At 46.0% G+C, this 27,201-nt stretch overlaps 1 protein-coding gene across 4 annotated transcripts in view; it reads right to left on the bottom strand.

Annotated features, from left to right (window-relative positions):
* TIAM1 (TIAM Rac1 associated GEF 1) overlaps positions 1-27,201 on the bottom strand; it is a 216,644-nt gene that overhangs the window by 151,321 nt on the left and 38,122 nt on the right. For 2 of the 4 annotated variants that reach the window (XM_075263433.1, XM_075263436.1), the window contains exon 1: positions 23,906-23,930. The exons of the other annotated variants lie outside the window; for them this stretch is intronic. The gene's annotated coding sequence lies outside the window, so the exon portion shown is untranslated. Of the gene's footprint in view, positions 1-23,905; positions 23,931-27,201 lie in introns of those variants that run through there. 4 annotated transcript variants of the gene reach the window in all.

The raw sequence follows: 27,201 nt of genomic DNA, 5'->3' as shown, positions 1-27,201 counted from the left end.
GGTATCTTATACACTCACTAGCCAAATGTGTGAAGGAGGAAAGAACAGTCAGGGTTTGGCCAGAAAACCCCTTTAGGCTGAGGCCCCACGTTGCAGAAACGCAGCTTTTTTTGTTGCAGATTTTGCTGCGGTTTTTTGAGCCAAAGCCAAGAGTGGTTACAAAAGGAATGGGAAATACATAGGAAGTTCTTATACTTCTCCCCTCTGTTCAATCGACTCTTGGCTTTCGCTCAAAAAGCCGCAAAAAAAAAAAGCTGCATTTCCACAACGTGGGGCTTCAGCCTTAAGGCTGAGGCCCCACGTTGCAGAAATGCAGTTTTTCTTTTCTTGCAGATTTTGCTGCGTGTGTGCACGTGTGACACAAAGGGAAAGAGGACTACAAAAAGTAACCAAATTAACCAAATTCCTGACCAAAAAACTCTGTCAATGCAGCCTTAAGTTCACACTGAATTATTTGGTCAGGAATCCGCCTCAAAAAAAAAAAAAAGCCTACCAATAGAGTTCTAGTGGGAGGCTTTTTTTGGAGGCTGATTTAGAGGCAGATTCCTTACCAAAAATCGCTGTGTGAACTCAGTCTTAAAGGGGCTCTATCAGCAAAATCATGCTGATAGAGCCCCACATATATGCGTGTATAGCCTTTAAAAAGTCTATTCAGGCACTGCTAAAGTTATATTAAACTATCCCCCAGTTTTAAAAAAAATAACCTAAAAAAGAATGTGCTCTACTTACGGATCGTGCACGCTGGGCGGGCATTCAGGGTGTGTCTTCATCTTCTTCCCCACCTCTTCTTCCTCCGATGTCCTCCGGTCCCGTCTTCTTCCAGCGCTCGCTCACGGAAACTGATATTAAAAAACGGCTTGGGCGCATGCGCAGTAGCATGCAGCTTCTACTACAGCTACTGCGCATGCGCCCAGGCTATCACTGTCCATTCGCGAGCGCTGGAGGAGGACGGGACCGGAGGACATCGGAGGAAGAAGAGGCGGGGATGAAGATGAAGACACACCCTGAATGCCCGCCCAGGGTGCACGTTGGGTAAGTAGAGCACATTCTTTTTTAGGTTATTATTTTAAAACGGGGAGGGGGGGTAGTGTAATATAACATTTACGGTGCCTGTATAGCCTTTTTAAAGGCTATACACGCATATGTGGGGCTCTAGCAGCATGATTTTGCTGATAGAGCCCCTTTAAGGGTTTTTCCAAGGCTTATTAATGGATGACCCATCTTTACAAGAGCAGAGGTTCAACACCTGGGACAGTACATGATCAGCCGTTTGGCACAGCACTCCCTGTGCACCACTTACACTTCACAGGATATGTGATGTCCACATTCCACAGCAGACAAATGGCCTGTTTAGCATCTCAGTCCCATTCAAGCAAATAGGCTGAGCTGACATACCAAGCACAGCAGCTGTATTATTATTTATTATGCTTACTTATATAGCACCATCATATTCCGCAGCGCTTTACAGATATTGACAGTCACTGTCCCATATAGGGCTCAATCTAAATTCCCTATCAGTATGTCTTTGGCGTGTGGGAGGAAACTGGAGTACCCGGAGGAAACTCACGCAAACACGGGAAGAACATACAAACTCCTTGTAGATGTTGTGCTTGGCAGGATTCGAACCCGGGACTCCAGTGCTGCAAGGCTGCAGTGCTAACCACTGAGCCACCATAATTTTATAGAATCGTATTTGGTAAGTAGCCAAGAGTATGCAGAGCTCATCTCTCTGGCGATCGCAGGTGGACTCGGTTGTCAGCCCCCACCGATTTTCAATGGATGACCTATTCTAAGGGTAGAGCAATTCAAAGATCCCTCTAAAGACTTCTTTAAAGTGCCCATACACATTGGATGAAAGTCACCCACACGCTGGGGGGGGGGGGGGGGGACTCCCAAATCTTCCTCTAATGGGAAGGGGAAATAAGGAAGGGCTTGCTATATTTTGGCGTATGTGATACCTCGATCCCGCAGGAGATCGGCCATTGCCGAGTGACTGGTAACCGCTTACTCCACTCCCCTCTTTGCAATAAACATGCATGCTCAAGCCAAAAACACATGTATGTGGGGAGCCAATGGTTATCCACTGTGTATGGCCGACAATCATTTTGCCAGTACTCCCTATAAGAATGGATACCATCCTTGAACACTGAAGATTTCAGCTCTGAAGCTGGTAAAAATGTACAGGCAGCTCTAGACTGGAACACATTCTGTAACTCAGTGTCGGTACAAGCTGAAGTATAGGTAAGGGTATCCCCCATTTAAAGGAGGTTTCTATACAACAAATGCCAAAAAGGGAAAGGTGTCGGATCGGTGAGGTCCTCGGAGAATCCGAACACAAGAGGCTGACGTGATACACAATAGCAGGCGGCTGTCAGATCTTCCGCTCACATAACATTACATAATAGCGTTGGGGTTTTTTTTTCGCTGCGCAGAATACAAGTAAACAAATTCATGTTTTTGTTGGATCTGTCACATCTGCAGGATCGTACGATTTGGGGAACAAAAACCATCCCCGTAGCGAGAATAGAAAATTACTGTATGAATGTCGCCATTCAATAATCCAGACTCCGCTAAGGGAGATAATTATAAAAAGAAAGAGGGGTTTACGGCAGAAATTAGGAGAATTATCATAGCAGACGACACACTAATCTGATGAACAGAATGCCAGAAACGCAGTATAGACTGGCCATACACATCGCACGTTCAGGTGACGGCCATCTCTAACATCCCCATAGGTCCACAAACACGCCTGTGCTAGAAATGAGGAAAGAAGAAAGACAGACGAAGACTTATCTCTCCAACAACAAGAGGCCAACTAAACAGGTCATCTTAGCTCCCCAAACATCTTGTCAGGGGAGAGTCCTATACGGGAGATGGTCCCGGCTTTAGGTTGAGGTCTATGTTGCAGAGACACCGCTCCGTTTCTGCAACGTGGGACCTGAGGAGTATTCTCCTCTAAGCCTAATGACCCTCAAATGAATGGGTCGGCCATGTCTTAGCACCAGAAACTGCTCTATCCCAAGTAATAGAGCTGCAGTACCCCAGTTCCACCACTATATGGATGCTATATAGTTGTGAGCGGGTATTTACTTACACTATGTTCCCATCAGCACCATGTAGTCCGTTGCTCTGCTCCAGAGTAGGACAAGAACAATGGACAGGTGAACTAAAACATCAGACAAGAACAGTGCCCTGCGGACCCCACTGACTATAATGGGCCCATCTGGTGTCTGTTTTCAACTGTAAACGCCAGACCAAAAACGTCGGACTTACAGGAGTGGCGTTTTTTTGGCGCTGACCGCGGAAAAATAGTAGAGGCCGACCCCACATGTGAATATAGGAGAGGAGAGAAGAAGCGGATTGAACAGTATTCGGGTCCCGGTTCTGATCATGAGCTTGGAAACCTGAGGTTTGGCTCATCAAGACCCTCAGAGGAAATAAGATTTTAGACAGACCCTAGAGGACCCCTTTAAAAACCGAAAAGCTGGGCTACAGAGTCTCAGTCTGAGAAGACAGAGGAACGTATTGTCCCTGTATTCCAGCATCCATATTACGGCCCTACACCGTGGCCTGACCATGGGATCAGAGGTGGATCCATTACTGAGAGTCCCACAATAAGCTCTCCATGGACCAAACCCTACAGATAAATAGGTTAGGGTCACCTGAATCCTACTGAGTCCCCCATCCCCCCTTCCTTGTGAACCTCAGGCTTTATTGTGAAGATATATCTGCTTATGTCCATATGCTCTTTGGTGCAATGTCAACCCCCTCGTTGCTCCAATATTGACAAAAAACAGCAATAGCTTTGCAACAGAGGCGGCGAGGGGAAACCCGCTTTTTATCCAGTTGTCTTATGTAGTCGGTTACCAGACCCCGAGACTATTAGATAAAGTATCAGAGAACATTCCCAAGGAGCAACTGCACCGGCCCAATTCTACAGCAATGATAGAGAAACCTGCAGCCAAGATACACAAAGTCTCTAACGTACAGATGTAGCAGCCGGTGGCCACTTCCACTATAGCACAAAGAGTTAACCCGTACTTTATGGCTAGAGCCTGCACGTGCGACTAGTCGCCCTGCTCAGAACTTTACCCTACAGAGTCCCCAAGCTGAGCAGCCACAAAGAAGTGGCTAGTGTTACAGTATTGTGTCTAGCCGGGGACATGACATGCGTTACCTTCCTCCTCATTACTTAGGACAACCCCTGGAGGGACCCCCAAGTCATCGGCACCTCTTCCTCCAGGTGTCACTGGACTATTCCAGAAAGCCCCGTGTCCTGCTCACTTCCTTGGAGCCGTGTAAACAGATATGAGGGAACCTATGGCATCTCTCTCCACCCTCTCCTCCAGGGGAACAGGGACAGGCACAGGTATCGCTTTCACTCCGGATGGAAGAAGGGGGGAGGGAAGCTTTTGTCACAGACAAAGCCAGGCGTACAGTGGGGGAGAGCGCCTCCCGGAGCCCTGATACTCTGCACCTACTAGTCGGTGTCACTGCTACATCCCTGTCCCCTGAAACAATGGGAGGAAAGACAAGTATTAAAAAGCAGCTCAACCCCTCGTCTCACACGTTTCGGTCATATAGACAGCACCGTGTAGGGTCATTCAGTTTCTTTGTATCTTGGAAACAGATTATGCACTGACGCAGCAGAGCCGAGTTAGTCATGGGCACCAGGATAGTAAGAGATAGCAGAGGGTCTGGGGCCCTGACAAATAAGGGGACCCAGCAACAGTGAGAGCGAGGGTGCAGTGACTGATAACTATAGATGGAAGGAGGAGAAGAGGAAAATCAACAAACTCCAGTACTTTACTGGGACATTGCAATGCCTGCACATCAGCGTGCGCATCAGCGCCACGCCGTGACATCAGCGTGCGCATCAGCGCCACGCCGTGACATCAGCGTGCGCATCAGCGCCACGCCGTGACATCAGCGTGCGCATCAGCGCCACGCCGTGACATCAGCGTGCGCATCAGCGCCACGCCGTGACATCAGCGTGCGCATCAGCGCCACGCCGTGACATCAGCGTGCGCATCAGCGCCACGCCATCAGCGTGCGCATCAGCGCCACGCCATCAGCGTGCGCATCAGCGCCACGGCATCAGCGTGCGCATCAGCGCCACGGCATCAGCGTGCGCATCAGCGCCACGGCATCAGCGTGCGCATCAGCGCCACGGCATCAGCGTGCGCATCAGCGCCACGGCATCAGCGTGCGCATCAGCGCCACGGCATCAGCGTGCGCATCAGCGCCACGGCATCAGCGTGCGCATCAGCGCCACAACATCACCGTGCGCATCAGCGCCACACCATGACATCACAGAACATGGAATAACAGATCAGTGGGGTCTAACTGCTAGGGCTGTATTTTGACCCTCTATGGGACTCCCATTGATAATAATGAACCTGACCAGCACTTCATTCAGAACTGGCACACAGCCCCTACTGATCAGAAGAATTGGGGGCTTGAGTGGTGGGACCCCCAGACCTATAACTTATTCCCTATTCTGAGGACAGGAGATATTTTACCATATGGTAAAACCCATTTACTATAGCATGCAATGGAAGATCACAGAGGAACAGTAAGTCAACATAAGAGGTACAACATAAACACGGATGTGGGAATGGGCGCACAAGGTGCAAAAAACCCCACAACCATGAGAGTCTCCGACCACTTCCTGCAGGAGTCTAGATATAATCTCACAGCCCAGAACACAAGTGCGGTTTCTCTGTACGAGTGTGAAGAATGCGGCCGTACTCCATTCCTTACTAAACCAGGAACGCACCACCAAGAGCGCCCATCCCAGTTCTCAGAAAAGCAGCCAATGACAATCTGACTACACCGATAATCCTCTAATCTGAGAAGTCAGAGATTCTGATAATCCGGCATCTATTTCCAGAACTGAATAGTCCAGAACTAGAAGTCCTTCTAAGGAGTCACTAGGCTTTGTCCATGAGGCCTATGGCAGAGTATTGTTTGTTGGCCAATCGCATCTTGTACGCTACAAACAACCTGAGACAACCTGCAGACATACGGTCACTCAATACGCAATAAAACCAAGCGTCAGCCTGTGTATAGGACCCTGTGACTGCCCCACCGTCCGGCTGCAGCTTTTTCCATTATTTAAGCTGCACCTCGGTAGGTTCGGTTTGGCTTCTGTCCATAAGCACAAGCTCACCCCTCCGTAGTTTTGTGCCGATCACACATTTACCAACTGGCCAATAATTTGCACATACAGCCACGGCCAAGGATGTACATGACGGCCAAATCTGGGACCTGAGGTCTAAGTCAAGACCTACCCAAGTTAAGGATGAAGGTTGCGGAGGATCTGGAGGCAGTACTTCTTTAATAATTAAATAACACATTTGTAAAAAAAAAAAAAAAAAAAAAAAAAAATTAATCTTAAATAATTTACATATAAATAAATTTGTATTTTAATGCCAGGAAGAATATTTTGTATTCATGCATTCAGTCAGTTCTGCTGCTACGGCTGAGGTTTTCATGCTATATGGGTAGGACACATGACTCCATACATTATTCATCCGCACTGGTACTTTGTTCCATTTCCACAAGACATCAAGGAAAAAGAAGATGAAGAAATGTGTAGATAGAGATCAGAATCCATATAGAGAGATAAGTATTGGGAACACTAGTACCCTGTCTGTGGTCCAGGATCTCATTAAAATATGTAGGTAGAAACATAGAGAGTCAATGGTGCTGGAATAGGGGTCAGCGGCCCAGGACATGAGCTTATATAGATAGGATATTACAGCCACACCTGCAATGTCTGCATCTGCTTACTAGGGAGTCTGTCTGCGGAACACAGCTCATCAATCCAACCCCGCAGACTGACTCGGACAACATTAACCCAACAAGACTGGGGTGATATGCTGGTTCTGGTGACACTAACCTATCTATCTGCAGGGCTGGGATGATATTCTGGTTCTGGTGACACTAACCTATCTATCTGCAGGGCTGGGATGATATGCTGGTTCTGGTGACACTAACCTATCTATCTATCTGCAGGACTGGGGTGATACGCAGGGTTCTAGCTTTCAGAAAATGTATGCATTGATCCATAGGGAATTACATTCCAAAAGGTGGCGCTAGAGCAAGTTCTCCTTTTCTCATTAAGGAGGACATATTTGCATATTCCTTTTCCAGTTTTCAGAGTGCCGCTCTTTTTATACAGCAATACAATCCCTACTGTTCAATACAATCATTATTAGATGGAGTTATCATTCAGGATTATAGGAAAGTTGGGTGCCCTACCCCCAATGGAGCTGTATTCATTGTTATAATGGTTCATTTTCCATAATGTTATGTTACATGTACAGAACCAGTAGAAAAAGCCACAAAGGGTTAATTCGAGATTTATTTATTTTTAGACTTTCCTTCCAGTTCACTAGACAGCGTCAGTGAAAGGTTCACAGCCGGGTGCAGAGCAAATGAACACAGGAGCCTTTACTAAATATATATATATATATATATCCGTCCAATAGGCTGGTTTGGGACTACGGCCCAGGCAATAGGACTGAGCTGCAATACCAGGCACAGCCACAAGTGTTCAAACAGCGCTCTGCCTTGGTGAGGAATATATAGGGGATACAGAGCTTGCCGGATGTCCTGGCTTAACCCCTTTAATTCTACTCAGAGCAAGTCAGTAATTCTCCTCCCTCCCCCCTGACTACGACTACACAGCCCTGGCTCAGATCATAAATTAAAACTGCCTATATGTGATGTGGTAACACTACCGTCACACTGTTACTTGTTTGTCCTCCTCATCTTAGGACCACGATCCCTTGTTTAACGTCAGGCGACAGATCGAAACCACATCGGCCGTTTCAATGAAACCCAATCTTCCTCTTTCTGTAGAATAGAGACTTTCATTAACAAACATGACAGCAGGGTCAGAGGGGTCTCATCTCTATAATCCTCTTTTCTCTGGAAAGTCAGCAGTGGTCCACGTGTCTACGACATGTCAGATCATTCTGACTGTATTTCCTCTTTACAGATTACTATATGACTTCCCTTTTCTCGCCCCGTCCCTTTCGCACTTTGACTACAGCCTTCCAAAAATAAGCTGAACATGAAGCCAAAACGGTAAATGGATCATAAAATCAGCAGGTGAAACGCGCAAAGTTTCAGATGTGGACTGTACAAGGAACAGCGAGAATACAAGAGAGTATGATCAGACTGTATTGGATTTCAACATGTCCGATCTCTTAGGTCTGGCACAGTCTTCATGTGTATGGTGTGGTCGGGGGTAAAATAGTCTGCGGAACAGCTAGAAACTTATCTAAGATGTACAACTGGGGGTTATTTTGATAGGATCCCTTTAAGATTAGCCTATCATTGGATACCCTTTTTTTCTGACTAACACATAGGAATAGCCTTAAGAAAGGCTATTCTTCTCCTGCCTTTAGGGGTCTTCTCCGTGCCGCCGTTCGGTAGAAATCCCGGTTTTCTTCGGTATGTAAAGGAGTTCTCTCGCAGCACTGGGGGCGGTCCCCAAAGCTGCGAAAGAACTCTCCCAACGACTACTCTTCTTCAGGAACGTCCTCTCCCTGCGTCATTTTCCGTCCTGGGTTTCAATCTTCTAGGCCTCAGGCAGAGCAGACTGTGCATACCCGGGCCACAAGAAAATGACCGCTTACACCAGCTTACTGTGTAAGCAGCCATTTTCTTATGGCCCAAGCATGTGCAGTCGGCTCTGCCCGAAGCCTAGAAGATTGAAACCCAGGATGGAAGACGATATAGGGAGAGGGCGTTCCTGAAGAAGATGGAGGCGTCGCTGGAGAGTTCTCTCCACCCCCAGTGCTGCGAGAGAACTCATTTGCATATGCAAGAAAACCAGGATGTCTACCAAACGGCGGCACAGAGACGACATCTAAAGGTAGGAGAAGAATAGCCTTTCTTAAGGCTATTCCTATGTGTTAGTCAGAAAAAAAAGGGTATCCAATGATAGGATCCCTTTAAGACAGACAATTTCCGGTCATTTGGTATACGACTGTTGGGATCCAAGCAGATCAGCCATCATTCCAAGTGTATAGCTTGTAGCAATGTCTGCACACCAGGCAGTGCGCTGCTAAGTCGCTGTAGTTTTAATACGGGAGCCCTATGGCAGTCCCAATAACCACCCAATATCGGCATGTAAATACCGGGTGCTACACACTTTGGGGAAAAGTCGATCCATGGGAATCCCAACATTCACAACCTAGCCAATTTAAGTACCATCATGGTGTCCATCATACACCACTATCATACACATATCATTACGACAGACACCATGATAGTACTTAAGGGTTAAAACTGATGGCCATTCTTAAGACTAGACTAATATTCCCTTTAAGGGTTTATGCATACAACCTCAAAATAGCAGTTTTGTCAAAAGCCATAATGGCGCTTGCCTTGAGGAGTCGTAGAGATCCATTACATCTCCGTATGTCTAACTTCACATGCACGGTATTTTTTTTCTGGTAGATATCGCATACAAATCCCAAAAAATGTAAACCCTTCCAATGTGCGGCAGACATAAAGGCTTAAGGGAATATTGCATCTATGGGGGATTCATCTCTGTCCATAGCACACACACACCAGACCCGGTGCAGGAACTCCATACAGTCTCCGTGTGATAGCGTACAGGCCCCGAGCCCTTAGTCTCAAAAACATAGAAGGATACCCGTAACCGATGAAATGGACACTTGTCCGAGATAGGAAGTTAGATTGTGAGCCCCAATGGGGAGAGGGACCTCAAAAACTCCTGCTCCACTAGTGACCGGAGGTTCCCTCTCGGCCTAACAATAAGCAGCGTTCAGGAGGTTGCTGCTATCTTCTAAGTTCTTGGACATGAAAGACTTCATTATGGGAGATAAGATTTTTGAAGTCCCCAAGTTAAGAGGATTATTGGACATTAAATCCCAGTCAGACACACTTGGCCTTTAACCCTCTATCATCATATGATCCTTCACTGCTCGGCAAGGATTAAAAGCCCCGCTTTGATGGAAGGAAATGCCTAATTAACTTCACATGTCGGGAAACCAGGTCTTCCTGCCATGTGTCTGAGGCGTCCGATAGGGTGTTATACTAGGCACCAGCACCTGAGAAAGAGGAACGGCGAAAAAGGAGAAAAATACGAAAGTAAAAAATTTTATTGATCAACCTTCTTCAGGTGTTCAAACCACCCATTAGTCAAACCCAACAGTCTGGCTGCTAGGAACTTTGGAAGCTAGGAAATATATCTAGCACTAACAAGTAACTTACAAAGGACATTTCACCACCAACTGGAGCCTTTTTCGTTCTGTAATAGTCTCTACTTCACTGGAATTTTCTCTCTAGCCCCCGCCATACCTGAGCAACCAGATCAGTTGGTTTTGGTGCCTGATAGGTTAACTAAACGCTCTAATGTCAAGTGGGTGGTGTCAGGCAGGAGCAGGTAAGAGGGCGTGACTCCGAGCTCCAATCAGAGGCACACAGTGTAATAACTCAGAATCACACCCCTTGCCTGCCCCTGCCCGACATCACCCACTCAACAATTAGTTAGTATATCAGGTACCGAAACTATCAGTTGTGCTCAGGAATGGTGAGGGCTGGAGAAAGTTCCAACTGGTCCGGATGCAAAGAACTGGTGAAAGGTCCTCTTTAAACAATTAATTGGAACGGTCAGGTCTCATCCAGACCCAAAGGTCACATGATCAAAAGCTTGGGGAAGGATATAGTTGGTGAAGTGGCCTGGGTGTCAGTACAAGGCGGAACCCCAAGTCTAGTATATCAAGAGTCCACCCGAACGGGTAAGTGAATCCAAACTCCCAGACAATCCCTTTAAGTCATGGTCATGAGGTCGGACATGGTTCTGGACTGCCACTAGTCTACTTGGCAAGCACTAGGGATACAAATAAAATTTAGCCACACAGTAAGTGTCTCTAAGACCACAGAAAATTGGTTAAAAAAAAAAAAAAATCTGCAAAATAAAATAAAAATAAAAATAAATGTGCTAGACACGAGACCCAGGAGACTTCATGGTCACCACAGACAAGTCTGCTTAATGTCGCAACCGGTCTCGTCACGCTAAGGTGTAAAGAGACGACGACTTCGCCATCTCCTGCCCATCACAAAATAACTTCTATGTTATAGTTGTTGTAATACAATGGGGCGGGAGAAGGAGTGCGATGTCCTACCAATCTCTCCACGTCTCTGGAGTATTGAGGTTTTAATTGCCTGTAAATTAGTTAACAGCAATTAATAATGGAAGAATCTCCCTTAACAATTGTAAGAAAAATGCTACCTGCCAGCGCAGAGAGAGAGGAGTGGCGGGTGCGATTTATATCGTAACGTTGCAAATTCCCAGGACGAAGGAGTGAAGTCACAGAGGATCCTGGGAATGTGGTTTAAAGGGGAAGATTGGATAGATCCAAGATGTAGAGATATTACGTTTATGATACTGTATAGAACTCGGACGCATCTGTGTGGTTTATCGGGAAAAAAAAAGTGTAAACCTGCCGCAAAATCTACACATGTTTGAGCGACATGCAAATTTTGTTCATGCCATAGAATAATGTCTCATGCGTCCACCCTTACAATGGTGACACGAGAGACAAGCTCAACACTGCAAACCTGCTGGCATCTAACCCGCTGCCATGCGCATTTATCCACGGCTTCGACTCAAACCCACAACGCAAAGTTTGCAACTGCGTTTTGCAGTAAAATCCACAATTCCGGGTGATTTTGCTGCAGGGACACAACGTGCCCTGGTGGAAATTCAGTATCATGTTTGCTCAGGGTGTCATTAAGTGGACACACAAAATGCACAACAATATAGGAATACCCCATGAAGGGTGCAGGACCAGAAGACTCTAAATGCTAAGGGACACCATTGAGTGTAATGGGGGACGTCGGGTGTCCGTTTTATCACAGACAACGCCAGACAAAAAAGTTGAGGTTGCAGGACTTTTCATGATATTAAATGCACCCTGCACGGGACAGAGTGGAGCAGATGAGATTACAGCCTAAAATATAAATACATTTCCAGGATGAATAACTGAGGAACAGTATAAGACCGAGTTGTAACAAAACATGTTCAAAAACATCAGTGGAATAGGAATTGCAATTGCATTGCAAGTATTAAATAAAATTAAAAAAACAGACCGGTTAGGAGCTCAAAATTTGGTAAAAAGGCTATTAACGGTACAATTATACATAAATATGCAGAGCCCTGGTATAAAATCCAACCAAAATATTTCATAATGTAAAAGACTTGTGTAATTTACAGGGATCAGGTGACTAGGAAGAGTCCCTACAGCAGTATGAAGGAAAAATGGGCCTGGCCCTACCGCACACCCCAAGCCACGGTATATTATCTGGCACACTTAGAACAATCCAGACGGAACAATCTAGCCCATATATAATCTGGGATTTCCTAGTCCAAACCTACTCAGACTACCAGACTCCTTGCATCATGGTGATCTATGATACTAGGGAGTCCCTGTCTCCTCCTGACTGTACTGTCTACACTATATACAATGCAGGGACTCCTTAGTATCATAGCTCGCAATCAAGAAAGGAGTCCCATCTCTCGACCAGGCTTGGACTGGGAAATCTGGTCTATTTACGAATTTCCCTGTGTGCATGGGAACTAAATATGATGGGCCATACAGATTTCACCCATATGACTAAATACCTCCTAGCTGGAACATCGATTACACAGATGTGAAGCCCGGATGAGCAGAGGAATTCTTTATATAAGAGGCTTTTTGAGACTGGGCACCCTTAAGTCCTTTAGGCAGCTTCAAACAGGAACATGGGCTACCACACACTAGTTTTTGCAAAAACTTCCAAAATAGGAAATAGAAATGGGTGAGGAGCAATAGCAGGACATCTTGAACATATAACCAAGGTTGCCCAAAGTATCTAATACATAGGGTCTACATTACCCCATTGTGCCTTCCAAAATGACTATTATGCCAAGTCCCGAATTAATACAGGTCATAGTGGTCACTTCCCCTCCTTTCATGTTGCTTTTCATTCCCCATCACGCTTTCCTAGCCGCTGTATCTGGACATGATACGAAAAACCTGCAGCCAACGTGAACCGGCGTCATTATTACACCAGTATGTGGCGACGTATTCAAGACAAAGGGCAAATTTTAGCAACATTTATTTCCGACTAATTCCAGAGATTTGCTTTCAGCTCCATTGTGAGGTTACAGTACAGGAATATTGTGTTCAGACCGGCAGAACAAACAAGACACCCGAGGTGTGGCTGGCAGGATTTGGGCACTGTTTGAAGGTTAATACATTCAGATCTGCCCACTTACCATTTTCACACCTATTCACATTGACAATTAAGCCGCAGGAGGTGACCTAGTTATTCTCCTTCATCCTGATTGAAATATAAGCCGGCAAGTGGAAAAGTTAAAAAAAAAATATTAAAATTCCAAAAATAAAAATAAAAGAATACGGCATGAACGTGGATGTCGGCCCGATGGGATTTACAAAGAGGTTGTTCCAAGCCATAAACGGATATCTCTGGGGAAGGGGGTGGGGTTGAATTTTGGCTGAGCCATATGATCGTTGGCTCATTTAGAAACGGGTGACTTGTCTTTCACTCTGGGCCAGTCCAAAGAGATGATACTTTTCGTAGATTGAATTACATGTAACATGTAGAAAATTAAAACCAAAAATTATCCATTTTTTATTTTGAGTGCAGTACCAACCACCAGCCTATAGGTGTCAGCGTTGGCATATTAGCCAAAGATGTCACCGAAGATGACAAGTTTCCAATTAACGTTCGCCAATTTTGTCAGGGCTTGCCAGGTCGGAAAGGAATAAGTGGTCATGTTCTCCAAGGAGATCTAGTTTTAGTAAAATCTATATTGGGCGCAAATTGGATTTTCACTGTTTGGTCCACAAAAGTCAAACAAAGCAGTTTTGACCTGACAACTTAAGATCGGAGACCTGTCGCCATGCCCAAGAAGAAGAACTTCAAAGGATAATTCCCACCTTGGCCAATAGTGGTCAAGACAGGAATAGGTGGCTTCAAGACCACCATAGCCCAACTGTGCGACCAAGCTTTCTCAGCTCTAAATTACTGGGAGTTACAGAAATAGATTTGTGGCCAGTTATTGCTGTGTTGGCCATGACCAACATAACCCTATTTTACAATCTGACGTGCTGCCACAAGTGCTACCTGGGCGGTCCCCAACTCTAAAGTGTCTTGGCTGTCTATTGATCTGCTCCACAAGCTCCCCTCTCTGCTGATAGACACCTCGTGTCCACCCAGGAGCCCACTACAGCCATCAGTCGAAGCAGAGGAGCCCCAACTCAAACTAACGTAGACACCACCTCACGGCACGATGACTGACCTGTACTGAAATCATGACAAGGACAGTAATCCTGTGGTGACAACAAACCACAGCATCATCAATAACTAGGATACGGTGAGTCCGTACGGTCATTGCAACCGATGATGTTCTGGAGGACGGCGATTGTTAGGTCAGCATCAAACAGCCCAGTTGACATGCTGCAGTCGCATATAAACGCAGCATCTAAAGGGTTAACGGCCACGACTGGTGCGAGCACTGTTTATGGCAGGTGTTGGCTGAGTTATACCTGTGTTCAACTTCTGAGTTCTCTCCATATAACCCCTCGCTGCCAAGGACGTACACTCACCGGCCACTTTATTAGGTACACCATGCTAGTAACGGGTTGGACCCCCTTTTGCCTTCAGAACTGCCTCAATTCTTCGTGGCATAGATACAACAAGGTGCTGGAAGCATTCCTCAGAGATTTTGGTCCATATTGACATGATGGCATCACACAGTTGCCGCAGATTTGTCGGCTGCACATCCATGATGCGAATCTCCCGTTCCACCACATCCCAAAGATGCTCTATTGGATTGAGATCTGGTGACTGTGGAGGCCATTGGAGTACAGTGAACTCATTGTCATGTTCAAGAAACCAGTCTGAGATGATTCCAGCTTTATGACATGGCATTGCATTATCCTGCTGAAAGTAGCCATCAGATGTTGGGTACATTGTGGTCATAAAGGGATGGACATGGTCAGCAACAATACTCAGGTAGGCTTTGGCGTTGCAACGATGCTCAATTGGTACCAAGGGGCCCAAAGAGTGCCAAGAAAATATTCCCCACACCATGACACCACCACCACCAGCCTGAACCGTTGATACAAGGCAGGATGGATCCATGCTTTCATGTTGTTGACGCCAAATTCTGACCCTACCATCCGAATGTCGCAGCAGAAATCGAGACTCATCAGACCAGGCAACGTTTTTCCAATCTTCAATTGTCCAATTTCGATGAGCTTGTGCAAATTGTAGCCTCAGTTTCCTGTTCTTAGCTGAAAGGAGTGGCACCCGGTGTGGTCTTCTGCTGCTGTAGCCCATCTGCCTCAAAGTTCGACGTACTGTGCGGCGTTCAGAGATGCTCTTCTGGCTACCTTGGTTGTAACGGGTGGCTATTTGAGTCACTGTTGCCTTTCTATCAGCTCGAACCAGTCTGGCCATTCTCCTCTGACCTCTGGCATCAACAACGCATTTCCGCCCACAGAACTGCCGCTCACTGGATGTTTTTTCTTTTTCGGACCATTCTCTGTAAACCCTAGAGATGGTTGTGCGTGAAAATCCCAGTAGATCAGCAGTTTCTGAAATACTCAGACCAGCCCTTCTGGCACCAACAACCATGCCACGTTCAAAGGCACTCAAATCACCTTTCTTCCCCATACTGATGCTCGGTTTGAACTGCAGGAGATTGTCTTGACCATGTCTACATGCCTAAATGCACTGAGTTGCCACCATGTGATTGGCTGATTAGAAATTAAGTGTTAACGAGCAGTTGGACAGGTGTACCTAATAAAGTGGCCGGTGAGTGTACATGGACAGCACTTGTCAACTGATGTAGTTTCCCCACGTCCAATATTCTAGCACCGCAGTGGTCCAGGACCGTCGTGTAGCAGCCATATTGCATATTATTGGATGGCCTTAGGGCAGGCGTCAGCAACTATCCGCATCCTGGCTGCTGTGACTCTAAAACTCCTAACATGCTCCATTCCCTTCCAAGAACAGCAAAGCAAGTATGCATGCTGGGAGTGGTAGGTTTTAGAGATGAGCGAACAGTGTTCTATCGAACACATGTTCGATCGGATATCAGGGTGTTCGCCATGTTCGAATCGAATCGAACATCACGTGGTAAAGTGCGCCAAAATTCGATTCCCCTCCCACCTTCCCTGGCGCCTTTTTTGCACCAATAACAGCGCAGGGGAGGTGGGACAGGAACTACGACACCGGGGGCATTGAAAAAAATTGGAAAAAGTCATTGGCTGCCGAAATCAGGTGACCTCCATTTTAGACGAATAGTGGATTTCAAATCCGGGTCATATGAGAATGTGAACTTTGTGACTATGAGACAGGGATAGCTGTACAGGCAGGGATAGCTAGGGATAACCTTTATTTAGGGGGGAATGTTATTAAAAATAACTTTTTGGGGCTCTATCGGGTGTGTAATTGTGATTTTTGTGAGATAAACTTTTTCCCATAGGGATGCATTGGCCAGCGCTGATTGGCCGAATTCCGTACTCTGGCCAATCAGTGCTGGCCAATGCATTCTATTAGCTTGATGAAGCAGAGTGTGCACAAGGGTTCAAGCGCACCCTCGGCTCTGATGTAGCAGAGCCGAGGGTGCACAAGGGTTCAAGTGCACCCTCGGCTCTCCTACATCAGAGCCGAGGGTGCGCTTGAACCCTTGTGCAGCCTCAGCTCTGCTACATCAGAGCCGAGGGTGCGCTTGAACCCTTGTGCAGCCTCGGCTCTGCTACATCAGAGCCGAGGGTGCGCTTGAACCCTTGTGCACACTCTGCTTCATCAAGCTAATAGAATGCATTGGCCAGCACTGATTGGCCAGAGTACGGAATTCGGCCAATCAGCGCTGGCCAATGCATTCTATTAGCCCGATGAAGTAGAGCTGAATGTGTGTGCTAAGCACACACATTCAGCACTGCTTCATCACGCCAATACAATGCATTAGCCAGTGCTGATTGGCCAGAGTACGGAATTCGGCCAATCAGCGCTGGCTCTGCTGGAGGAGGCGGAGTCTAAGATCGCTCCACACCAGTCTCCATTCAGGTCCGACCTTAGACTCCGCCTCCTCCAGCAGAGCCAGCGCTGATTGGCCGAATTCCGTACTCTGGCCAATCAGCACTGGCTAATGCATTGTATTGGCGTGATGAAGCAGTGCTGAATGAGTGTGCTTAGCACACACATTCAGCTCTACTTCATCGGGCTAATAGAATGCATTGGCCAATCAGCGCTGGCCAATGCATTCTATTAGCGTGAACTGAGTTTGCACAGGGGTTCTAGTGCACCCTCGGCTCTGCTACATCAGATTGCTACATCTGATGTAGCAGTGCCGAGTGTGCATCAGATGTGTAGTTGAGCAAAACTGACTCAGCACTGCTAAGTCTGCATTCGCATAGGAATGCATTGGCCAGCCTTCGGCCAATCAGCGCTGGCTCTGCCGGAGGAGGCGGAGTCTAAGGTCGGACCTGAATGGAGACTGGTGTGGAGCGATCTTAGACTCCGCCTCCTCCAGCAGAGCCAGCGCTGATTGGTCGAGTTCCGTACTCTGGCCAATCAGCACTGGCCAATGCATTTCTATGGGGAAAAGTTAGCTTGCGAAAATCGCAAACTGACAGGGATTTCCATGAAATAAAGTGACTTTTATGCCCCCAGACATGCTTCCCCTGCTGTCCCAGTGTCATTCCAGGGTGTTGGTATCATTTCCTGGGGTGTCATAGTGGACTTGGTGACCCTCCAGACACGAATTTGGGTTTCCCCCTTAACGAGTTTATGTTCCCCATAGACTATAATGGGGTTCGAAACCCATTCGAACACTCGAACAGTGAGCGGCTGTTCGAATCGAATTTCGAACCTCGAACATTTTAGTGTTCGCTCATCTCTAGTAGGTTTACAACCAATTGAGAGCCTAAGGTTGCCTACCCCTGTCTTAGGATATATTTGGACACAGGAGGGTAACTTGAGGGGGTGCAGAGGATGCAGTCGCACCGGGGCCCATAAGCACTGGGATAAGTATTGAGATTGCAGCTTCCGTCTGGCCGATAAGCCAAGGAGAACCACAGATTCCCCTAACCACACTAAGGTGGATTAAACTCCTTAGCACCCCTGACCATCAATATCAAGAATTCGTTGTAGGCATGAGGTAGGGGGCCCTGGGCAAAAGATTGCACTGGGGGCCACAAGACTAGCTACGCCACTGTTTAGACACCGGATTTGCCGCAGACTCTGTACTGGAAATCTGCAATGAATCACAGTGCATGAGATTTTACAGATCCCTATTCTTACACTACGGATATATTAGAGACCAAGACGAGATCTCTAGTAAAGAGCAGAAAGATAAAAGGATATTTGGAAGAGGTCTAACTTTCCATTATGCAATGAATACGGGAATCTTCAAGTATAAAGCAGCAATACGTTTCCAGTATGAACTACATTTCTGAAGGAGACACCTGTAGACCCTTCCCCAGGTCACATTTACAACACACGTGATGCAAAGTATCAGATTCCTTCCAAATGGGCTCAGAAGGAACACGCAGATGTATCAGCAAGGGGATCCTAAAAATGCAAAGCATCCCCCACTCCGCTGCGAGGTTCCGTGCCTTGTTATTAATTGATGATTTATACTTAACCTTCCCTATAAAACCCTCCACATTGTGGGTAATACTCTATAAATCCATTAAAGGGCCGGTTTATAGCTCAGGAGACGCGGGGCTGCATTGAAGGGAGGGCCTGTCTGTCTAACCATGGCTGCTTTGTGTCTCGAGCAGACCGTTAACTTTCCACCGTTCATATATCCTGGTATAACGGCCGGGGGGACGTAAAGAAAGCAGCTCTTTGTGAGGGGCTTATACAAGGAGCTCTGTGCAGCCTTAAGACATGGACAGATGGAGGAATGAAAAAAACTTACTGTGTTTTCCTAAAAGGTGTTACAGCGTTCCCTAATATTTATGTCTCACCCGCTCTACTATATAAAGTTCGCTCCACAGCTCATGGGGTCTCCGGGGACAAGTACACAAAGAGAAACTGTGGGCTCTGGGATACGACCCTATTGGTATAAGGTGGTGGCAGCAGATAGCGGCAGGTTAGGATGACAATGTTCCATTCGTGGAAGTCTTGCTCAAGTCCTGGACATACAGTATATACAGTCAGTGTCGTTAAATTGGCATATGCTATGCAAAAGGATTAAAAAGCGTAAAAAAAAAAAAAAAAAAAAAAAAAAAAAAATCGGTATTACTCCACTTAAGGGGAACCTGTCACATGGAAAATGGAGTCCGATCTGCAGGTGACAGGTTATAGAGCAGGGGGAGCGGAGCAGATTGATGTATAGTTTAATGGAAAAAGATTTGGCCATTTTGCCACGATGGATCTGTTATTCATAGTGATTATATAATTTTTTTTTTGTTTTGCAATTATCTGAATCATCCTGTAGGCGATGTCTGATCAGACTTCTGCCTTTAGAACGGCTATTCATCTTCTACCTTTAGATGTCTTCTCCGTGCCGCTGTTCAGTAGAAATCTGGGTTTTCTTCCGTATGCAAAAGAGTTCTCTTGCAGCACTGGGGGCGGTCCCCAGCGCTCTAACAGCAACGGGGGCATCCCCCTGCAAGAGAACTCACCAGCGACCCCTCTATCTTCTTCTGGAACAGCTTCTCCCTGCGTCGTCTTCCGTCCTGGGTTTCAATCTTCTAGGCTTCAGGCAGAGATGACCGTGCATGCCCGGGCCTCAAGAAAATGGCCGCTTACACCAGCTTACTGTGTACGCGGCCATTTTGTTGTGGCCTAGGCATGCGCAGTCGGCTCTGCCCGAGGCCTAGAAGATTGAAACCCAGGACGGAAGACAACGCAGCGAGAGCCCGTTCCAGAAGAAGATAGTGCTGGAGATTTCTCTTGTAGCATTGGGGACGCCCCCTGTGCTGCAAGAGAACTGATTTGCATAAGGAAGAAAACTCGGATTTCTACCAAACCGCGGCACGAAGAAGACATCTAAAAGGTAGGAGAAGAATAGCTTTTCTTAAGGCTATTCCTACGTGTTAGGGGGAAAAAAAAAAAAAAAAAAGGATATCCAGCGTTAGGATCCCTTTAAATACACCATATTTGGGGGGGGTTGTTATATTTTCAGATATTTTATCTCGTGCATCCAGCAGTGACCGTTACTCAGGTGACTCCCCAGGAGTCGGGCGTACGGAGGTAACATCTGCGTCTGCTAGAAAGCCTCTGGCGTTGCATTATTAGCGAGATCAGTGCGTTGTCAGGAGAGGCTGTCTTATTACGTCTGCATCACTGCCAACAGCCTGCGCGATCTGTAAGTGTACAAGACAATGCCGCGGATCACATGAAAAGGCTCACTTTAAAGGGGCTTGTGTACGCCAGAGTAAACGTCAGGTTACATAGAGAAGTGAGAGCAAACAGAGCAGATAATGGAAGGCGAGCACTGGATCAGCAGAATTCAATAAAAAATAATTCACTTATAGACTGCGGCACAATACACGGACCACCGCAAACAGTCGCCCTGTAACCCTTCAGGTCCCACATATCAAGAAGGAACAGCCATGGCTTGTAACAGTTCTCCGACAGAAATCAGAGGCCTTGTGTTTATCTGCAGTCTTCTGTAGGCCCCATTTTCGGACATATACACACGCTCTAGTATCCTCCACCATTCATTCCCCAACCTGCGCTAGATACGCAGGAACTATTAAGAGCCTCGGACTTCTTCCTTCCGGAGAATCTTGCAAAGTAAAATTGAAATCTACGCCAGGCAGGCACAACACAAAACCGTTTTCTAGTATATAATAAATCTGTCACATTGAGGCACTCAGCACCTTCATCCATTTTTCCAAAAAGTGTTGAGCAGGTCGGAAAATGGAGAAAGTGCCACATTTTTGGAGCAAATGTTTTTTTCTGAGCCCAATATATGCTCCTTCTTCATACGTTTTTAGTATATGCCCCCCAGTGTTTCTACTTGACTATATATTTAGTAGAATTTATTTGTATAAAAGAAAAGGGGGGACATTTACTGCCTCCTCTACACCAGTGGTCCCCAACCTTTTTTGCATCAGGAACCGGCTTTAAGCAAGACCATTTTTCCATGGCTAGCAGGGGTGGGGCTTTGGTGATATGGGGCAGAGTTATAAGTAGGCTCCACCATTTGGACGGGAAGGCTCTCCACCGGGATGCTCTGCGGGGCAGGCGGGCGTGACAAACAGACATGGCGAATCGCTAGACACAGAGGCTGTATACTTTGCACTTAAAAACATGGCATCAATATGTGTGAAGATCATGAGTCCAGAAGTGAAGACTGGGAATAAACAGATTACCGTATCTACTAGAGTATAAGCCAACCCGAATATAAACCGAGGCCCCTAATTTTACCACAAAAAAAAACTGGGAAAACTTATTGACTCGAGTATAATCCGAGGGGGGGGAAATGCAGCAGCTACTGGAAAATTCCAAAAATTAAAATGTTTTTGGGTGCAGTAGTTGCTGGGGAAGGGGAGGGGGTGTTTTGGTTGTCTGTCTGCCCCTTCCCTGAGCTTGAGGACTGGGTTTTTCCCCCCACTTGGAATTCAGTCTGGCTGACTATAGGGGATCTGCAGTGCTCCTATTAACCCCTTCCTGATGGAACAGGAGCCCTGCAGATCCCCTATATTCAGTAGACCGGGCACTCTCAGACACAGGGAGACCTAATGTGTATGTGTGTCTGTCATTTTCTACTTTTATATGTATTCTAGGGAAAGGAGAGATTTACAACATTTATTTTTTTAAAGCTTCTTTTTTTCCACTATTTTATGGGAGACCCTATACATTACTATTGGGGGAGGGGGGGTCATAGACCCACACACACACCCAAAAATATATATATATCTTTTTTATTTTTTGCTTGACTCGAGTATAAGCCGAAGGGGGCTTTTTCAGCACAAAAACTGTGCTGAAAAATTCGGCTTATACTCAAGTATGTACGGAAATTGAAAAACACACGCTCAGATGATTTCAATTTTTTTCTTTTTGAATGCTTTATTTGTAATGCTGTCATCCTTTTTGTTCACGCATATTGATGCCATTTTTAAGTCTTTGTATTGAAATGGTTAAAACTTTTTTGTGTTAAAAGATGATTGTCTTCAGCAGTGTATATGTGCCATGTGTGCAGTCATTGGCTAATGTAGGTTTAAAAAGATCTGAGACTTAGGGCCCGTGCACACGGAGTTAACACAAGCGTATTTTAGTACAATACACGTGTAAAAATAACTCTCCCACTGACTTCAATGAAATATTATACACGTGTAAAAATAAAAAAAAATGCGTCAAAAGACGCGCCAAAAAACCTCTCTCCTTTCTTACTCTTTTCTAGACTCTGTCCTCTCAGAAAAAGTTAAAAAATGTAAAACTGTTTATGGACTATTAGCTGATTATAGGTACGCCGATGATATTCTTGTTGATTCTTGGTGGAGTTTGCTAGGAAAGCTGCGTCTTCTCCGGAGCGCTCCACCTTCTGTAATTAGGCTTTGTTATCCATTCTTTTATCAATAAACACGAATTAAAAAAAAAAAAAAAAAAAGTGCCAAAAACCGTGACGCGATTTTTTTTTTACACGTGTAAAAGATTTCATTGAAGTCAATGGGAGTGTTATTTTTACACGTGTATTCTGCTAAAATACGCTCGCGTTAATTCCATGTGCACGAGCCCTTACCAGTATGGTTGTAGCAAGCCAGAAGAAGTGTGTTTAGCACACACAACGGTCGTTGCTGATCTGCTGTACGCTGCCATCCTCTGTATATGCGCACAGTTTTAAGAATTGATTAAATAAATTACTTCCGTTTTTAAGACGCTGACGGTGAGTGCCCTGATATTTTATATATCAGATATAGTGATCTGAAAGCATGGTCTCTCTCCCGCCCATAGAACCATCAGTGTGCTGTCACGACACCGCCACACTCAGCGACAGGCTGTGCAGCGCACGTCTACACACTACCCAGAAGAACTGACTCGACTCAGCGACATTACAACATTCTGGAGTGCGGCCAAGAAAGTTTAACGCCGGCATTGAAAGGTATTTCTCGGATACTTTAGAACTTGGCTAAATATTTAAAGAGCGCCGCGCTTATCCCCGCCATCGTCTTGTTACTTACTGAACTGAAATTCAAGCCGCAGAAAACCGCTTTATCATCGCCATTAATTGCATTTTACTTGGGCTTTGATCATAAAATGGGAGTGGATGGGGCTCGGGCTTAGAACGAGAGACTGTATTGTATTAGCACGTCATAATGAGGTTAAAGGACCAACGTAAAGAAAGATGATGACCTATGGGGAAACTAAGGGTCAGTTCACACGTGAAAACCGCCTAGCTTATTTGTGCGAGGTAAAAAACCTCGAGGAGTTTTTTTGACGCTGTTTTTTGCATTCCACGCGGTTTTTGACAAGGTTTTTGACGCGGTTTTCGCTAGCGGTTTTCGCTAGGGTTTTTTTTTCCTATATGTGCTATAGAAACTGCAGGCGAAAACCGTTTTGTGTGCAAAAAACCGCGCGGTTTTTTACCGCGCGGTTTTCGCCTCCCATTCACTTCTATGCAATTCTTCAGGCGTTTTCCGCCTGAAGAAAGGTCATGTCGCTTCTTCAGGCGGAAAACGCTAGGAGGAAAAAAAAAGCTAGTGGTCTACATAGACCACCATGTTAAAGGAGAGGTTTTTGAAGCGAATTCCGCTGTCAAAAACCTCCCCTTTGCCCACGTGTGAACTAGCCCTAATGCAAACACAAAGCTGGCAGGCTGACGGAGAAAACGGAGCCAGCGCCTACCGGTATAGCCCCAGGATTTGAGAAGATAATCACATACCCGTGGCCTGGACTCCATTAGCTTGGGGGGGGGGGGGGGGACACATGGTTAGGACACGTACAGGTTGAAAGTTTTTTTGGTGCCGATTTCGCTGTGCCTTGAAACAAAGCCAGGAGTGGATTCAGCAGGATGGAGAAGTACAAGTCCTTCCCGATAGTTCCCATTCTTTTTCAATCCAGTTTTGGTCCTTGGCTTAAAAAATACAGCAAAATCTGCACCAAGAACTCAACTTTTAAAGAAATTTTCAGAGCAAATGTTCAGCTATCCCTGGTTCTCCACTCCGGTGTTGGGTCTTGCGTTCCATCTGGCGTAGGCATCGTCAGGGCTGAAAGTGAATCGGGTAAAGTGGCTACTGTGGTCAATCACCGGCCTTGGTGGTCACATATTGCTGCTAAATGTCACTGGTGCCCAATACGTGACCACTAAGTCCAGTGACTAGCCGCAGTGGTCACCTGAACTGCTTCAATTATGGCATAGTGCCTGAACAGGATGGAATGGGGCACTGTGTTTGGAATGCTGTATCTCAGCAACGGTATGTCCGAGCGGGTTGGAGTCTCGTCTTAAACCTTCCCGGATACCTGAAGTATCTCTGTACCACATTTGGTGAAGATTGGTCCAGTCGTTTGGTTTGCATTAGAGAACAGACAGACAAGAATTCATTTTTATAATATAGAGAGATATACACACACACACGTGTATACCCCAAAAGGTTGATGTCCGACTGCCTATGAAACGGACCTCGCAAGTGTCTGAGATCAAATATTTAGATTGTCCCATTGGGGACAAGGATGTAATGTGAGTGATGACAGTCTCTATACAGTGCCGCTTAGTATGGGGCCATTATAGGAGCAAAAGATATAGGTACTTCAGGAATTCTTCTACCCAGTGCCCACAATCCATTGGGCTTGTGGTACGACTAGGCTGCAGAGATCGGTATAATATCAATGCAATGACACACAATCAAGTATGGCAGGGGGAAAGAATAATTCCAATGGTGCAAATAAAGGTTATTTTCCTATTATTTCACACAAGTCCTCATCCTGGACCAAGGCACAGAGGCTTTCTTTAAAAATACAAGTATAAGGAGAGGCCCAAAGAAAAAGTGACCTTGTTGCCCATGGCAACTAATTGGCACACATTACTTGAAAAATGAAAGTGGAATTCTGATTCGGTTGCTATGGGCTACACTAAAATTCTAGTGAAGGGAGTAGAAAAATGAGGTGTCAAGTTGTCACCCATGGTGGTCTTAACCAATCTGATCTGTCACATCTGTAACAAACTGATAGACTGTACAGATGTGGCATGGATAGGCGGCCATGGCTGGTGAGATGTTTCCTTGACTCCCATAGGAGGAAATGGAACGTCACTGCCCCATTCCCAGCCTGGAGGCAGAGGTCGCCCTAGCATATAGGACGGAGGTTAGAGCTCCCCCAGATATAGGACCTGCATTCTTCAAACCCTTAAGTCATATCCCATTGATCTAGCATAAAGGTCAAATATGAGAAGGCACCTTAGGTAGGGTTCACACTACCGCTGGATTCCATCAGCAGTGTCCGCTATTGTACGTACAAAATTTTAGCAACGGCCACTAGCTGGTCCATCTGAAATTTCCTTTCATTTCAATGGGATTTTTTCTTGTGTCCGTTTACACGCAGGACTTTTCAGTCCATTTGAAAAGATGGACAGCAAGTCCATTACTTTTTTAACATTGAAGTCTATGAGCAACGGACTTCTAATGGACTTTAAAGCACTCTTCCGCCCAAAATCCTCTCCAAAAACCATCCAGATCACCAAAGTTGTCTCAGCACAAGCTCCGCTTTGGCTTTCTGCCATGGGTTGTCAAGGGCCAGTTTTAGGGGGAAGTTTGAGATTTTCTGAAATTACACCATGTGACTATACTCTAATGGCCTGTTTACATGGCGGAAGTCTGCGCCAATTTTGAAGCAAATGAAAGCTAGTGGGGATGAAAACCAATAAGCATTTGAAGGGGAAGTCCACCTATCTGCCATGTGAACATACCATAAGGAAAGCTCACCAAACCCCCTACATAAAAAAAAAAACTGGCAAAAATTGAGAGCGCAACTTTTATACTGCCCACTTTTCCCAAAAAGTGGTCCAGACCACTGGGCACTATGGTATTGATCTTAATGTTATGGCTGATCGAGCTCCGTCTACATCAGTAACAAGGCGCAGCTCAGACATCACTCGCACTACCAGACCTTCTGTGAAATTTCATATCAGAAGCCAAGTGTTGACAAGCAACATGGGGCACAATTGGGCCCGGTGGGAGCGTGTAATCTGCGGAATTCCATAGAACAATGACTATTAAAATGAAGAAGAAATGTTCCGGATCAGCTGCAGTCAGGCATAGCGCAAGTTTAGTATTCCTCCTCCGAGTGCTGAGCAGGCTGCAAGCAAGTGACCTAGATTTTATTGGCCATGTTTCCATAATGCAATATAATTAAAAACATGCAGACACTTCACAGGCAGAAACACAAACCCGCAGCACAATGTGAACATGGAAACAGTAGAAGCCACTAAGCAGCGTGTAATATAATTCACATTTCTAGGGTGAAGGATAGAGGCTGGGAACTGTACAGATCCAGGGACACTTCACCGACTCGAGGTCAGGAAGCCATGAACACAAGGCAGAAGAAAAAGTTTTCTAACAGACTTCACGGTTCAATACACCGCCATGTTCTCTGCTTGCTGGCAATGAGTCGACGCATTGGGGGATTCATCAAGGCTACCATGTTGTATGCTAGTCCTGACATTCCTTGTATCCATGAAGGATACCTCGTCATGAATTGGGTGCATCCTCCAGTAGACCATGGAATGGTTTGCAACTTTTTCCACCAAAACAGTGACTTAAATAAATAATGGACTCCATCATTCAGAAGATGAGCACCAATATATACAGGGTCAAGTCACGTTACAGTAACAACCTCCTACTTTCGACATCGGCACAACCCATGAAGGAAGTGATGTTTTGTTGGCTGGTATGGCGGTTATATGGCTTGTGCGGCAAACTGTCAAAACATCATTCGTCGTCATGGGTAAAAGGGTCCAACATTGGTTGGAAATAGAGATGAGCAAACACTGCTCGGAACAGCCGTTCCGAACAGCACGCTCCCATAGAAATGAATGTACGTAGCCGGCACGCGGGAGGTTAAGCGACCGGCCGCCGGCAAAGTGTACGTGACAGCTGCTTCCATTCATTTCTATGGGAGCGTGCTGTTCGGAACGGCTGATCCAAACCGTGTTCGCTCATCTCTAGTTGGAAATGCACAAGTACT

The sequence above is a fragment of the Leptodactylus fuscus genome, chromosome 2 (assembly GCF_031893055.1).
Source record: "Leptodactylus fuscus isolate aLepFus1 chromosome 2, aLepFus1.hap2, whole genome shotgun sequence".
In the NCBI taxonomy this organism is placed as follows: domain Eukaryota; kingdom Metazoa; phylum Chordata; class Amphibia; order Anura; family Leptodactylidae; genus Leptodactylus; species Leptodactylus fuscus.
The sequence above is the reverse complement of the archived record's forward strand: the minus strand, read 5'-3'. Positions and strand labels throughout refer to the sequence as shown.